Here is a 16,392-nt window from a genome sequence, read left to right on the forward strand (position 1 = left end):
TGTGCTTTCACGGGTGCAAGAGTCTACTCCTGGTGGAGAATAAAAGGCTGATCACACGACAATGGATCACAAGCTCCAGGGTGGTGCATTTCTGGTTTGTGCGCCAATAGATTAACCCTTTTACCCCCAGGCTCTTCGGAAATTTCCAACCCTTAACCCCCAATGGGTTATTTTTTCCCCAGCACATTTTGCAGTATATTTTTTTAAATTGTTCTAACAGCCTTAATTTTTGTCATAGAGAGGTCAGGTTGGTCTCATTCTCTTGGAAAAGGCCTGAATTTTCTCAAAAAAATTATCAAAAATATGAAAAAAAAATATTTTATAGCATTTTTTTGCAAGGACGTACCGGTACGTCCATGGGGGTAAAGGGATGAGTTTTGTGAAACGTACCAGTACGTCCTTTGGGGGTAAAAGGGTTATAAACCACTGTGACACATGCTACTTGTTCACACACTTTTCTGCAGCGCCACTAATCAAAACTCCACAGAGATGCTGCAACAGTAATTCCTCTTATTCAATGATATATACGGCCAGTTGGCATTATAGTCAAGTGAAGAGTGGGCCGCATACATGACAAATCCGTAGATAATTTGTATTTTTCCTGACGATACAAACCTTTAGCTATTTATTAGAGGTATTACTTTCTGTGAAACTGAAAGGATGAGCCATTAAAATTTTAGTGAGGGTTAACTACCCATCCCGCTAGTTAGCGGGGGGCAGATTGCTACCACTCACACACCTGTGATTTGGCTCACTTTGCTTGGAGGTAAGACTTCAAGGGCGATAGGGTTGGCAAGTAAGTTTGTATAAATAGCTAAAAGTTTGTATCGTTAGGAAAAATACAAATCATCTACATATTTATCATTTGTTCCGTAACTGGAATTCAAACCTACGCTATTTATTAGGGGTGACTCACCAATTAGGAGGGTGGACGTCCCTGCCAATCCGGCTTTTTGGCTTTACATGGGGGCTCCTTGTATCGAATATGTTGGTACCAAATATAAGTAGTTCCTACACCTCGCTAAACCTTGCTATGCAAGGTCTGCGGCCTATGTAAGCTGTGTGTTGAGATAAGCAGTGACTGTCAAGGTGAAAGTTATTCAGAGACTTTGAAGGGAAAACGGTTGGACCAAGACTTTCCCACTACCACTTCGCCAGGGAATGGGGACACAACAGTATTGACACAATACTAGGTACACAAGGGAGTGTGCTTTACCCGCAGTGGTTGAGGTCAGCTTGTGCAGAGGATCCAGGCTGCTGCTTTCCTCATAAGAGGGGAGGATGAAGAAAAGAAAAAGAGCCAGTCATTCCTTTTCATTCATGCAGACTGAAACCAGGTAACAATGCCCTCAACCTTCTGCTACTTGTGCAATAAGGGTCACGTCTTGCAGGAGGTTGTGAAAGTCTCCTGGAGCATTCACACCCTTGCTTATAGAACCTTCATCACTGAGTAATCTGCTTTGAAGGGCCATCGTGGGTCGACGTTGCAAAGAATTATGGATTGTGTCAAAAAAAAAAAAAAAAAAAAAAAAAAAAAAAAGCTAGGTTTGGATGTTATGAAAAATACTTAGGCAAGTTTCAAATTTGTTTATTAAGTTTTTTATATAGCCCTTAAGTAGCCCCCCAGAATACCTTGATATGACAAATTCAAAGATAATATGTATTTTTCCTAACCATACAAACCTTAGCTATTTACATTGGGTTTACCTTTTAGCGCAGCTGAAATGACGAGCCAATAGTTTTAACGAGGGTTAATTACCCCCGCGCTAGTTAGCGGGGGTTAGGGGAAGGGTAGCTTGCTACCCCTCCCCCCCCCTCACACCCCGGTGACTTGCTTCACTTCACTTAGAGGTAGAACTTGACTTGGGGGTCACGGATGGCGGGCACATATGTGTAAATAGCTAAGGTTTGTATGGGTAGGAAAAATACAAATTATCTTCGAATTTGTCATTTGTTCCGTAACCGAAATACAAACCACGCTATTTACATTTGGTGACTTACCCCTTAGGAAGGGTGGAAAGTCCCCAGCCTTACTGACTTCGGCTTGCCCGGGGGCTCGATCCCTCAGTGAGCAGCACTAGAGAGACGGAGCCCCTGTACCTCACAAGTTCCCAGCATCGCTAGGAACGAGTGGCCTACATAAGCAGTGTGTGGAGGAGAGTGTGACTCGTCCTATGAAGTTGACCTTGAGACCTTCAGATAGGAATTCTAGGATAGGACGCTCCCAATACCACCTCATCAGGGTATAGGAGACGCAACAGTATTAAGCTTAATACTAGGAGCACAAAGAAGCATGGGTTACCTGCAGAGGTCGAGGTCAGCTATGCGAGGACCAGGATGCTGCTTCCCTAAGAGAGGGGAGAATGAAGAAAGAAGTAAGGGTCAGACATACTCTTTCATTCACGCAGACTAACGCAAATGCAATATATTTTCATTGGTCATTCAGATCCGTCGTAAATTCCCTAGCTGGCATCTCTCCAGTGTCTACCAGGCAAGCAAGGTATGCAATCATACTTTTAACCGCTTGCGGTATGCATAAGTATATTCCTTTGCTCACATCAGAGGTATATACTTTCTCTTGCCGTGTTAAAACTACGAGAATTTCAAACAGATATTGAAACATGTCAATGAAACTATTAAAGGATTATTAATATTCACCGGTGAAATTCACAAAGTGGCAACTCAAATCAGCTGGCAGTGTGGCTCGTCCTATGCCACCGATGAAAATGAAGGACTAAAACTGTTTTTCACGAAAAATATCAATTTGTCATAGGTAAAATATCACCTATTTTAACCACTTTCGGTGGGCAAACATTAGATACACAGCCAGATAACTAAGGGAGAATGGAGCCAGATAACTAAGGGAGAATGGATGAATAGGTTTAAAATCAAAATAGAAATTCACAACATTGGCAACTCATTCACATATTTATCAAAGTCCCTCGTGGGACGAGGAAGGATCAGACCAGACTGTTCTTCACGAGAATTCTATTAAGGTGACTCCAAAATGGTTACACCCAAGGGACTTGGTTACACCATACACCCTCAACGGTCCATTCCTTGAATTTTTATCTCGAAATCATTCCAAGAATCACAAGAACACCATAATCATTAATAAAACTTTTGCATTTATTAACATAACTCGGTTTTATTATTATAATTATTATTATTATTTTTATTATTATTATTATTATTACTAGCTAAGCTACAACACTAGTTGGAAAAGCAATATGCTATAAGCTCAAGGGCTCCAACAGGAAAAATAGCCCAGTGAGGAAAGGAAATAAGGAAATAAATTAACGATATATGAAGTAATGAACTAAAATAAAATATTTAAAAATAACGATATGGGAAATCATGAACAATTAAAATAAAATATTCTAAAAACATTAACAACATTAAAACAGATAACCCAAATCAAGATGCTATAAGCCCAAGGGCTCCAACACGGAAAAATATCCCACTGAACAAAGGAAATAAGGAAACAAATAAACCACATAAGTAATGAAATTAAAATAAGATTTTAAAAACATTGACAACATTAAAACAGATATTCCAAATCAAGAGGCTATAAGCCAAATGGCTCCAACAGGGAAAAATAGCCCAGTGAGTAAAGGAAATATGGAAATAAATAAACGATATAAGAAGTAATGAACAATTAAAATAAAATATTCTAAAAACATCAAAACAAATATTTCATATATAAACTATAAAAAGATCTATGGCAGCAGAGAGATGAACAAGCAGGATTTCGAAAAGGTAGGAGTTGTACGGACCAAATTTTCATTTTGAGACATGTAGTCAGCAATGTGTAGTATATATAGAAATATACTTTTAATGGGGTTACTGCACTGTAGTTGTTCAGTGCCACTTTCCTCTTGGTAGGGGTAGAAGAGACTCTTTAGCTATGGTAAGCAGCTCTTCTAGAAGGACACTCCAAAATCAAACCACTGTTCTCTAGTCTTGGGTAGTGCCATAGCCTCTGTACCATGGCCTTTCACTGTCTTGGGTTAGAGTTCTCTTGCTTGAGGGTACACTCGAGCACACTCTCCTATCTTATTTCTCTTCCTCTTGTTTTGTTAAAGTTTTTATAGTTTATATAGGAGATATTTATTGTTGTTACTCTTCTTAGAATATTTTATTTTCCTTTTTTCCTTTCCGCACTGAGCTATTTCCCCTGTTGGAGCCCCTGGGCTTATAGCATACTGCTTTTCCAACTAGGGTTGTAGCTTAGTAAGTAGTAATAATAATAATAATAATAATAATGGCATTCGTAGACTATGAAAAGGCTTTTGATACTGTGCAACGTCCAATTTTGTGGAGTCCTGCGTTACTGAGTTCCTATTAAATATGTAAATTTAATTAAGTCTGTTCATGAGCATATCAAGTGCAAATTTAATGTTAATGGAGTCCTATCATATAATTTTCCAGTGAACAGTGGAGTACTCCAAGGGAATGTGTCGTCACCTATGTTGTCTATCCTCCTCATGGATTTCGTAATGCATAGAATAGTTGGAGATGGCGGAGAAGGATTGGTAACAGAAAATTAGTTGACCTAGAGTATGCTGATGAAACTGTCATTTGTAAAACGCCACAGGACTTGCATAGCTTGCTTAACAGAATGCATGAAATATCACATTAGGTTGGGCTCAAGATAAATAGAGAGAGAGAGAGAGAGAGAGAGAGAGAGAGAGAGAGAGAGAGAGAGAGAGAGAGAGAGAGAGAGAGAGAGAGAGAGAGAGAGAGAGAGAGAGAGAGAGAGAGAATGATGAGAACAGAATATGCAATGGAAGATGAAATATTATTGATAGGGGAGTGGATTAATGAGGTGGAATCATCTAAATATTTAGGAACTATGATCTCCAATACAGGGTTTTTAGAATTGGAGTTTAGGGAAATATTGAAAAGAGCAAATCAGACAATGGCTAAGCTAAGTAATATCTGGAAATCAAATAGCCTGAAATTACATATAAAAATCAGACTATATATCAGTGGAACTTCAAAAGTTCAAAGTTGGAGCAAATGCTTTTTTTGTTGACCAGGCGGACATGAGTCTTCTTATAGTTTATTTATGACATATTTGTTTTTGATGTTGTTAATAGTTAATAGTCTGGCCTATTCTTTACAGATTCTCCTCTGTCCTCATACACCTGACAACGCTGAGATTACCAAACAATTCTTCTTCACCCAAGGGGTTCACTATGGCAATGCAATTGTTCAGTGGTTACTTTCTTCTTGGTAAGGGTAGAAGAGACTCTTTAGCTATGGTAAGCAGCTCTTCTAGGAGAAGGACACTCCAAAATCAAACCTTTGTTCTCTAGTCTTGGGTAGTGCTATAGCCTCTGTACTATGGTCTTCCACTGTCTTGGGTTAGAGTTCTCTTGCTTGAGGGTACACTCAGGCACACTGTTCTATATATTTTCTCTTTCTCTTGTTTTGTTGAAGTTTTTACATTTTATATAGGAAGTAGTTATTTTAATGTTGTTACTATTCTTAAAATACTTTATTTTTCCTTGTTTCCTTTCCTCACTGAGCTATTTTCCCTGTTGGGGCCCCTGGGCTTATAGCATCTTGCTTTTCCAACTAGGGTTGTAGCTTAGCATTTAATAATAATAATAATAATAATATATAACATGTCTGTTTTGACGTTGTTACTCATTTTAGAATGATTTATTGTTAATTTGTTCTCTTCATTTGTTTATTTCCTTATTTCCTTTCCTCACTGGGCTATTTTTCCCTGTTGGAGCCCCTGGCCTTATAGCATCTTGCTTTTCCAACTAGGGTTGTAGCTTGGATAGTAATAATAATAATTTAGTGAGATCGGTGGTACTGTATGGACATGAGTCGTGGTATGACAATGAAATATCCCAAAGATTTCATAGATTTGAGAACAAAGCCCTCAGAAGGTTATTGGGAGTTAAATGGCAGGGCAGGATTGGAAATGATTAGAAATGAAACTATAAGAGAGATTACTCAAGTGCCAAATGTGGATGAGATCATGGTCAGGGATAGATGGAGATGGTTTGGACATGTTCTTCGTACTCCCCAAGGAGAGATTGGCTCATCAAACTTCCAACTGTGCTCCACAAAGCACTAGAACAGTTGGAAGATCCAGGCCTGCATGGCTGAGGACTACGAGGCGTGAAGTAGATGATGAATGGAGAAGTATTTATTTAAAAAGCTCAAGATTAAGGCTACTGGTGAGATCTGACCAAGGCCCTTTGCTTCAATAGGCGTAGATGATGAGATAGATATATATATATATATATATATATATATATATATATATATATATATATATATATATATATATATATATATATATATACATATATATATATATATATATACCGACCGCAAAACACGGGCTCCCAGGCCAATCTGGGTACACGAGACTGTGTTGACTCAAGACCTATAACTAAAGAAACTTTTTACCTCTAGAAGAATATTCAATCATTATGTGTGCATTAGCACACAGGTATTTCACACCCGAAATTTACATAGACCTATACTAGATAAAAAATCAAATATCTTTTTTAACGAATATGGGTTTCTCTAAGATTGAAATTCTCCAGCATCACGCTACGTTAATACATTATATTTCATCCGGAGAGAGAGAGAGAGAGAGAGGAGAGAGAGAGAGAGAGAGAGAGAGAGAGAGAGAGAGAGAGAGAGAGAGAGAGAACCAATCGACCCTTGCCAGCCTTGCTACCATGACAACCACCTGCCTACCTCACAGTTGCCAGTTAGTCTCAAGAACTTTCATTTCAATAAACCGTTTCCCTAAACATGGCTATTCAAAACAAAACAAATAAATCAAAGAGAATAAAACACTAAAAAAATTAGTGGTTTCATTCCAACAGTCGTTTGACACGTGGAAATATATAATAAAATAACAATAGCCGAGAACTCTAAAACATTGCTCTCTTTATGGCAACGCCCACTCTTTTTATAGACACCGGCAAACAGATGAGATGGGCTCTTTGAAAAGCTACTCCGAAAATAGCAAGGTGGGAGACACACTCGTGAATAAATCGATTCCTTAGGAAGTAATACGCCGGGAAAACATGCTGCGTATACCTAAATATGTTGCACTATCTAAATATCAGCTATCCAAAGACTTATTTCACATCTTAAAAGACTTATTTCACATCTTTGCGTCATTAGGCGTATAGGACCAGGAAAAGAAGATAATGAATGTGGTTGTGGTGGCCGATGTGGTAACGTCCCTGACTGCTGAACACCAGACTGGAGGTTCGAGTCCCGCTCAAACGCTACAGTTTCTTTGGTTGCTGCCACCTCACCATCCTTGTGAGCTAAGGATGGGGGGTGGGTTTGAGAGAGCCTATAGGTCTATCTGCCGAGTCATCAGCAGCCATTGCCTGGCCCTCCTTGGTCCTAGCTTGGGTGCTGATCATATATATATATATATATATATATATATATATATATATATATATATATATATATATATATATATATATATATATTTATGGTCAGTCTCTCAGGATTCACATATATTTTTCAAACGGGATTTAGAGAGAGAGAGAGAGAGAGAGAGAGAGAGAGAGAGAGAGAGAGAGAGAGAGAGAGAGAGAGAGAGAGAGAGAGAGAGAGAGTATACCCTCAAGCAAGTGAACTCTGACCCAAGACAGTGGAAGACCATGGTACAGAGGCTATGGCACTACACAAGACTAGAGAACAATGGTTGGATTTTGGAGTGTCCTTCTCCTAGAAGAGCTGCTTACCATAGCTAAAGAATCTCTTCTACCCTTACCAAGAGAAAAATGGCCACTAAACAATTACAGTGCAGTAATTAACCCTTTGATTAAAAAAAAAGAATTACTTTTTGGTAATCTCAGTGTTGTCAGGTATATGAGGACATGAGACACTATGTAAAGAATAGGCCAGACTATTTAGTGTATGTGTAAGCTAAAGGAAAATGAGCCATATATATATATATATATATATATATATATATATATATATATATATATATATATATATATATATATATATATATAATATATATATATATATATATAATATATATATATATATATATATATATATATATATATATATATATAATCTCTCCGGTCACGGTCAGCTACCAGCTCTTCTGGTAGGGAGGAAAGACAGTAGCCATACTCTGGTAAGTGTGTGCATATCTTTCTAAATACTTGGCCATAATATTTGACGGGTGGCGTACAGGAAACAAAAATTCCATATACCGTACGTTACAATAATTTCAGAAGCAGAATCCTTCATAACCCCGGCTCTTGTAGACTGTCCTATTCAAAAACTGTGTACAACATAACAAAAGCTATAATGAAAATACTCATACCTAAGGATGTGTTCAATTATACAATAAAATATTAAAGTACAGTACAAATAAGCTCAATTAAAACTATAAATTACCTTTGAAACGAAGTAGTCAAAGGTATGAAAAATATGTTGATAGACCGACATAAGTCATTTTATGGTTTATAAATGAAATATCGGTTTTAATGTTGTTAATGTTTTTAAAATATTTTATTTTAATGGTTCATCACTTCTTATATCGTTTATTTATTTCCTTATTTCCTTTCCTCACTGGGCTATTTTTCCCCATTGGAGCCATTAGAGTGATAGCATGTTGCTTTTCCAATTAGGGTTGTAGCTTGGCTAGTAGTAATAATAATAATAATAATAATAACAACAACAATAATAATAATAACACCCAATTAATCCGGCAAGACAATAGATAGAGATGGTTTGGGCATTCTCTTCGCACTCCCCAAGAAGAGTTGGGAGACCCAGACCTACATGGCTGAGGACTATGAAGCGTGAAGTAGGAGATGATTTAAAGTCAATAGGCACTAGCTCAACTTTAACCCTAGCAACAAGTCCCGTGTCATCACCCCTGACGAAACCCCTGCATTGATATAAAAAGTATTTCTATACCAAGAACCAGTCAAAAGTCTTTGAGTATCTTCACAAATGACAGTTCATATCTAAGAACATCGCGTGAAGCAAGTAAGGCGAAGTTGCTACGAAAACACGCGAATGTAAAAACGAACAAAACATATAATGAGCAGGTCTCTTAAAATGGAGGCGGGGCTTAAATATGGGCGGAGAATCCCATATATGAGTACTGTACATGCGGATCACATCGGCTATATCACGTGACCTGGGGAAACCTAGAGAGAGAGAGAGAGAGAGAGAGAGAGAGAGAGAGAGAGAGAGAGAGAGAGGTGCATGGGTCCGCACGCGTGACCAATATAAGCCTGCCAGCCACCCGAGAATGTGCGAATTGCATAACATGTCCACGTACTTGAGAACAGCGAAATGAATCAATCACATAATTATTATTATTATTATTACTTGCTAAGCTACAACCTTAGTTCGAAAACCAGGATACTATAAGCCCAGGGGCCCTAACAAGGAAAACAGCGCAGTGAGGAAATGAAACATGGAAAAATAAGATATTTTAAGAACAGTAACAACATTAAAATAAATACTTCCTATATAAACTATAAATACTTTAACATAACAAGAGGAAGAGAAATAAGATAGAATAGTGTGCCCGAGTGAACCCTCAAGCAAAAGAACTCAAACCAAAGACAGTGGAAGACCATGGTACAGAGGTTATGGCACTACCCAAGACTCGAGAACAATGGTTTGATTTTGGTGTGTCCTCCTAGAAGAGCTGCTTACCATAGCTAAAGGGTCTCTTCTATCCTTACCAAGAGGAAAAATAGCCACTGAACAATTACAGTGAAGAAGAATTGTTTGGTAATCTCAGTGTTGTCAGGACAGAGGAGAATCTGTAAAGAACAGGCCAGACTATTCGGTGTCTGTGTAGGCAAAGGGAAAGAACCGTAACCTGAGAGAAGGATCCAATGTAGTACTGTCTGGCCAGTCAAAGGGGCCCCATAACTCTCTAGCAGTAGTATCTCAACAAGTAGCTGGTGGCCTGGCCAACCTACTACCTACCACTTTGCATTTAGTTCCAACGCCCTACTGTTATGAGCTACGAGTACACTAGTAGCAGTCCTTGGAGCAAACTTAACCCCATGTCATCATCATCATCATCTAACATGCCTATTGACTTTAAATCATCTCCTTCTTCACGCTTCATAGTCCTCAGCCATGTAGGTCTGGGTCTCCCAACTCTTCTTGGGGAGTGCGAAGAGAATGCCCAAACCATCTCTATCTAATCCTCGCCATGATCTCATCAACATATGGCACTCGAGTAATCTATTATACATGTAGTTTCATTTCTAATCCTATCCTGCCATTTAACTCCCATTATTCTTCCGAGGGCTTTGTTCTCAAATCTACAAAATCTGTTGGATATTGTTTCATTGTCAAGCTACGACTTATGACTATACAGTAACACGGATCTCCCGAGCAACATCAACAAGCAGATCTCGAACGTTAAGTCACTCCTCATACCGACCAGTATGTACTCGCTCATAGAAGCTGTATGCCGTGATCCTTTTTGTATTTCCTCCTTCTATCTCTCCATGTGGAAGGTCAGATCCTGAGTGAACAAAAGGAATGCTGTACAAGCTTTCCCAAGAAAGAGAGAGCATGTGTAAGTCACTAGACTCTTTCTCAATGCTTGCTGAAGGTGTGATGCGGATATCGCACTGGTTATCCCTGAGGGGACTGAGTCCTTAGCAATAACTGATCAGTGGACCATTACCATCATGATGTCATTCCTTCCGTGGGAACCAGGATAGAAATCTTGCACCAACTCTGCAATGCATTCCATAAGGGACTAGACTACAGTACTGTGTCCTTGAATCCCTTGTCTGGCAGACAATTGTCTTCCGTTTCCATTGGTTTCAAATGGCCCATGTGGCATCTAAATAGTGCTTCAAAAAGCCTTTGTTTCTGGCATTTGATCGGATCAAATCAGCGTACTTCCTTGTACGTGAGCTTTGAAAAACCATGGGTTGTACAGTATTGAAGTATAGCTGTGATCGGCCAGTGATCGAACCTCAATGTAACTTGGGGACTAGCCGTATAAGTAGATTCCATGACGGAGGATTCGGATGTTGAGACCGTATTGTAAGTATGAATTCGTCTTGTCTGATCGATTGAGGACATGGTCTGCGAAAAACCAGAAACTAAGATGCTATCAATAGTTATAGTGATAGAAATTCCATTAGCAAGAGGAAGTTGGAATTGCTGTACCAAGCAGACCTAAGGATAGCCATCTCTGGAACCTTGTTCCTAAGAAACCTTGGTTGGAGAAGATTATTGTCGACACCTGCGAGCAAATAATTTAGCATCTCGGTGCTTGTAAGAGTGCCAAGATCAGAATTGAGAAATCATCAACATTTTGAAGGAAAATATTGGTCTGGAAAAACTCGTCATGGATCAGGCAAAGTGGGAAGATCTAGAGTCAGGAATAGTATCAGCAAGATGGAAGCTCTTGTCTATGGTGTTACTGAAGTCCTCTTCCCTTTTCTACCGCAGGATATTCCAAGTAGAGAAAATAAAGCAGGCTTCTGCCAACGTCATACGAGTTCAAGTGCTGGAATCATGAACTCCCGTACCAAAATTCTTTCCTGGGGATCAAGCGTTCAGTACTGTACAGCGCTGCTCCTCCTACGAAACCACTCAGAGGGAATGACCTAAGTCTTGAGCAACTACAGTATGCCAGACTGATAATCATGTGCTTCAGTGATTCCTTCCACCTACACTTCTACGGTAGGATCGCAGTGAAGGAACAGGTAATTGAAACAGCTGAACTAGTTCCCTAGGGGATCAAAAGTGACCCACTCTTGAGGCATGAGTGTAAACTCCGATCATTATTGCAGATCATGTGGTTCTTGGTCGCATGATTTCCAACCTGTAACTGATCGTAAGTTCCCAATTGCTGTAAACGGTCGTAAGTTCCAGACCGTGGCAAGCTATTATATGGCTTTGCGATAGCAGCACACAACCGGTCCCATGGGAAAACGCAAATCATTGGGAACAAGCGCGAGGCAACCTGTCTTGCAGGAAGTGAACAATTCAAACATTAAAATTCTACGTTTTACAATATATGGGCCTGCCTGTTTGAAGATATGAATTTATATATATAATGACGGTATTTTTCCCTAGGTTACATTACCCTGTAACAAACTAAAATAACACCGAAATTTCAAGTGTCCAGGATTTCCAATCTAGTGGCTACCTTAGGTTTTACAGAACGTAGGGCAGGGGTTTTGTAGTATGACGGCCACGGCTTACAAACACCTAGAAAATTGGAAGGAAATTCCTATTTCCTATGTATGCAGGAGGTCAAGTCCGTCGTTATACAAAGCCAAAGGCAGTACAATATGATTTTCAATTCATAACTTAAGATATTTTACAACCGATCTGCTACAACCAGCTACAAAGTCTCGTATTAAGCTAGAACGCCAAAACCTCCCACAAGGTGTTCTTATGCTCTTGTGGTCTAGAAATTTCCCTTTATCAATAAAAATATAGTTTTGCATTACAATAAAACCAGAAAAACAAAGATAATATAAATGTAACAATTCATGTCAAATAAACACTAAAACGTTACGAGTTTCAAAAAGACCGACAACAAAATGGTGCCAAGTAGCATTTTCAATATCACATTGAACGCTAATTAAAGTACAGTGAACCCTCGCTACTTCGCGGTTCGACCATCGCGGATTCACCACTTCGCGGATTTTTTTCATAACCCATGTCTATACATATATTGCGGATTTTCCGGAAATATCAAAAATACCGCGATGTGACCGATGGTGCGAGATTGGAGAAAGTAAGGAAAATTGAATCATGATTGATTTTCAATATAAATGAAACTTTGAGGAGCAACAAAGATATCATTTGTTAGAGAGATAGAGAGAGGTAAGGAATGGGGGGTAGTGGAAAAGTAGCCCACAGAGAGAGAGAGAGAAAGAGAGAGAGATAGGTAGAGAGAGAGAGAGAGAGAGAGAGAGATAGAGGGGGGTTTTAAATGTAATAAACAAAAAAATTTGATAGGTTATAACACATTGGTGCTTATGTAATATCAACTGTATACTGTAGACGGTTTGAATAAGTTAAGAAATGGTATAAATGATACTTTGTTAGTGTATTCGTACACACTCAAGAGCGGCAGCTAGATGACAGCTGATCTAATCACAGCCAAAAGTAAAAAAAAAAAAAGTCAACAATACTCGATTTTTAAAACACACCCCGAAATTTAAAAACAAAAGTACACGCTTTCTTAATGTGCAATTAACTATTTAAAGAGTGGCAATTTTCTAGAATAAAATGATATTTCCCAAAAAATAGTGGTTTGCTGATGAAATCGGATGCCCTATTTTTAGCTATGATTGAAATGGATGTAGACTCGGCCTAATTATTTCGTTTCGTATTTAATTGACACTAAGAAAACTAATTTTAGTTTCTTCATCTAAATGTAAGTATTGTATAACACGAAGAGAGAGAGAGAGAGAGAGAGAGAGAGAGAGGAGAGAGAGAGAGAGAGAGAGGAGAGAGAGAGAGAGAGAGAGAGAGAGAATGAATCAGCTGTTGTAATCAAATGGCGTGTTTTTGTTTCGTGAGAATTTCATCGCCACGACTTTAACAATAACATACTGTACTGAACTTTACAGTATTATACAGACTACTGTAATATGATAAAGTAAAATATTTGTAATCTATTTTATATGAAATGGGGCTATTTTTGTTTTGTTTAAAATTCACATTTACGTATGTAAAACAACTCTCTCTCTCTCTCTCTCACTCTCTCCTCTCTCTCTCTCTCTCTCTCTCTCTCTCTCTCTCTCTCGTAGATTGTTTTCCTGCTTTGCTACGTATGTATGATTTTATATAGATACGGTAAATAATATTTGTAATAACATATTTTATAAAAGCTTTTACTGTAATATCATTATTTATCACTTTCATCATGCGGGTTAAATTCCTTAGTTTGTTTACTGAGCGTACTTTATGACGCCGTCGTTTCAGGCGGCGTCATAAAGAAAAAAATTTCATTTGGAAGTCCTAAGAAAAATTAAGTAAAACAATTAGTAATAACCAAATCAACATACTGTACTGAATAATCAATATAATTGATGCAAAAACTAACCTATAAACAGATGTGTAAATGCGTCTGTTTCTTCATTAGGATCAGAGATAAACGTAAACAAAACATTGGTTGCCATTTTTTATCGTGCTTTTTAGCGTGTTTAGGAAACGCATGATATAAAGTCGCCTTTAATATTTGTGCCTGTTTTAGTTTAGGGTACTGTATTACATGCATTAAGTGTTCTGTACATTAAAGGGTAGTTTGTTAACAGTACTACGTACAAGGGAAGGTTTTAAAAGTCTGAATATACATGTTAAATAAATAGGTAAATATGGTGTTACTACTTCGCGGATTTTCACCTATCGCGGCCGCGTCTGGAACCTATCTACCGCGATAAACGAGGGTTCACTGTATATTCTAATCTCCATCTTCAGACATAAAACTCAAATTGGTGGTGCCGACCAAGAATATGACATATTTCAATAAATTAACAGTAATTATTGCGATAAATTAACTAAAATATTAACTATTCATCCCCTCTCATGGCAGCCATCAAGTTTCAGACAAAATGTGGGTCTTCGTTAGTTTTTGATCATATTTCATTTATTATATCAATTTGAGGCTCAATTATGTTCAATAATATGACCTCTACATTAAGGCTTCATTGTGATCACTTACTATTTACAAAATGTTTATTAAACTTTAAACTTACCTATAAAATTCAACAGATTGTAGGACACAAGTTTAAATCTCACGAGTCAAGACACTGAAAGTAAACACTGCGATTGGATACAAATGATATTATAACTAAACTATTAATATTTTACAAATGTTTTCTAAAATATTGTTAGAAAAAATCCAGAATTATAATATATAAATGTTTATTATTTATTTTTAATTTTTTAAATAAGATAGAAAATATTTTTAATCGCAAAAGTCTTGGCTTTCGTAGATTACTGCGATTGGATACAAATGATATTATAATTAAACTGTTAAGATATTACAATTATTTATAAAATATTATTATAATAAATATAAAATTAGGATAAATAAATGTTTATATTTTAAAAATAAAAAAAAATTCAACATTTTATGTATCGCAATCGCAAAACCTCTCAGCTTTCCTAGATCTACAGTAATTATTATCATTATTATTATTATTATTATTATTATTACTATTATTATTATTATTATTATTATTATTATTATTACTATCCAAGCTACAACCCTAGTTGGAAAAGCAAGCTGCTATAAGCTCAAAGGCTCCTACAGGGAAAAATAGCCCAGTAAGAAAAGGAAATGAGGAAATAAATAAATGATGAGAACAAATTAACAATAAATCCTTCTACAAACAGCAACAACGTCAAAATAATAACGAGAAGTTATATATATATATATATTATATATATATATATATATATATATATATATATATATATATATATATATTAAAAGCTTGTAGGAAAAAATTGTTGAACCAAGACTTTCCCAACACCACATCGCCAGGGAATGGGAATGCAACAGGACTGACACAATGCATGTACAGTACTAGGTGCATAAGGGAGCATGGTTTACTCACAGTGGTTGAGGTCAGCTTGTGCAGAGAACCCAGGATGTTGCTTTCCCCATGATAAGGGACGATGAAGAAAAGAAAGACCCAGTCATTCCTTTTCATTCACATAGACTAAAGCCAGGTAACAGTACCCTCAACCTTCTGCTACTTGTCCAATAAGGAGCTCAAGGTATTCAACTAGCTGTTGTGCAGCCACCACAGGACCAATTGAGATCGTATCGAGTTCCTGTGGGTCACGTCTTACAGATAATGGGCTGTGAAAGTCGCCAGGCACTCACATACCCTTACTTGTAGAACCTGCGACACAGAATAATCTCCTTTCAAGGCCAGCGGCGTAGCTATGCCCCTGACATCGTGGGTCGACGGGTTGGAGGAGAATCTGGATTCAAAACATAATTGATGACTCTGTAAATACAGCAGAGATGATGTTTTTGGTGATCCTCCTCTTGCCTCTCGGTGCTAACGACAAGTGAAGGCACCCAGAGGTGGGCTGCTGCTATTCTCTTGAAGTAGAGCTTCAAACTTCTCCCAGGGAACAGTAACAGATGATCTGGATCGTCAGTTACTGAGCGGCGACTCGTCCAGAAGGGGTCAAATCTAGGATCGTCACCCCTGGAGTCTGAGTCTTGGCAACAAACTCAGAGACAAAGCTGAATGTTACCTCTCCCCCTCCCCCTAAATGGGCGATGTCAAATGAGAGACAATGAAGTTCTTCGATGCATTTGGCCAAGGTCAAAGCGAGTAGGAACACTGACATCTAAGCCAGGTGGAGATCCATTGCCTGGTGTAG

At 37.9% G+C, this 16,392-nt stretch overlaps 1 long non-coding RNA gene across 1 annotated transcript in view; it reads right to left on the reverse strand.

Moving 5' to 3' along the window:
- The window catches only part of LOC137650152 (uncharacterized), a 407,979-nt gene extending 393,177 nt beyond the window's left edge, over positions 1–14,802 (reverse strand). Inside the window, exon 1 of the long non-coding RNA XR_011045931.1 lies at positions 14,742–14,802. This is a non-coding gene — a long non-coding RNA (uncharacterized lncRNA). The remainder of the gene's footprint in view (positions 1–14,741) is intronic.
- Positions 14,803–16,392: the final 1,590 nt, after the last annotated feature.

Source organism: Palaemon carinicauda, chromosome 11 (assembly GCF_036898095.1).
Source record: "Palaemon carinicauda isolate YSFRI2023 chromosome 11, ASM3689809v2, whole genome shotgun sequence".
Taxonomy (NCBI): Eukaryota; Metazoa; Arthropoda; class Malacostraca; order Decapoda; family Palaemonidae; genus Palaemon; species Palaemon carinicauda.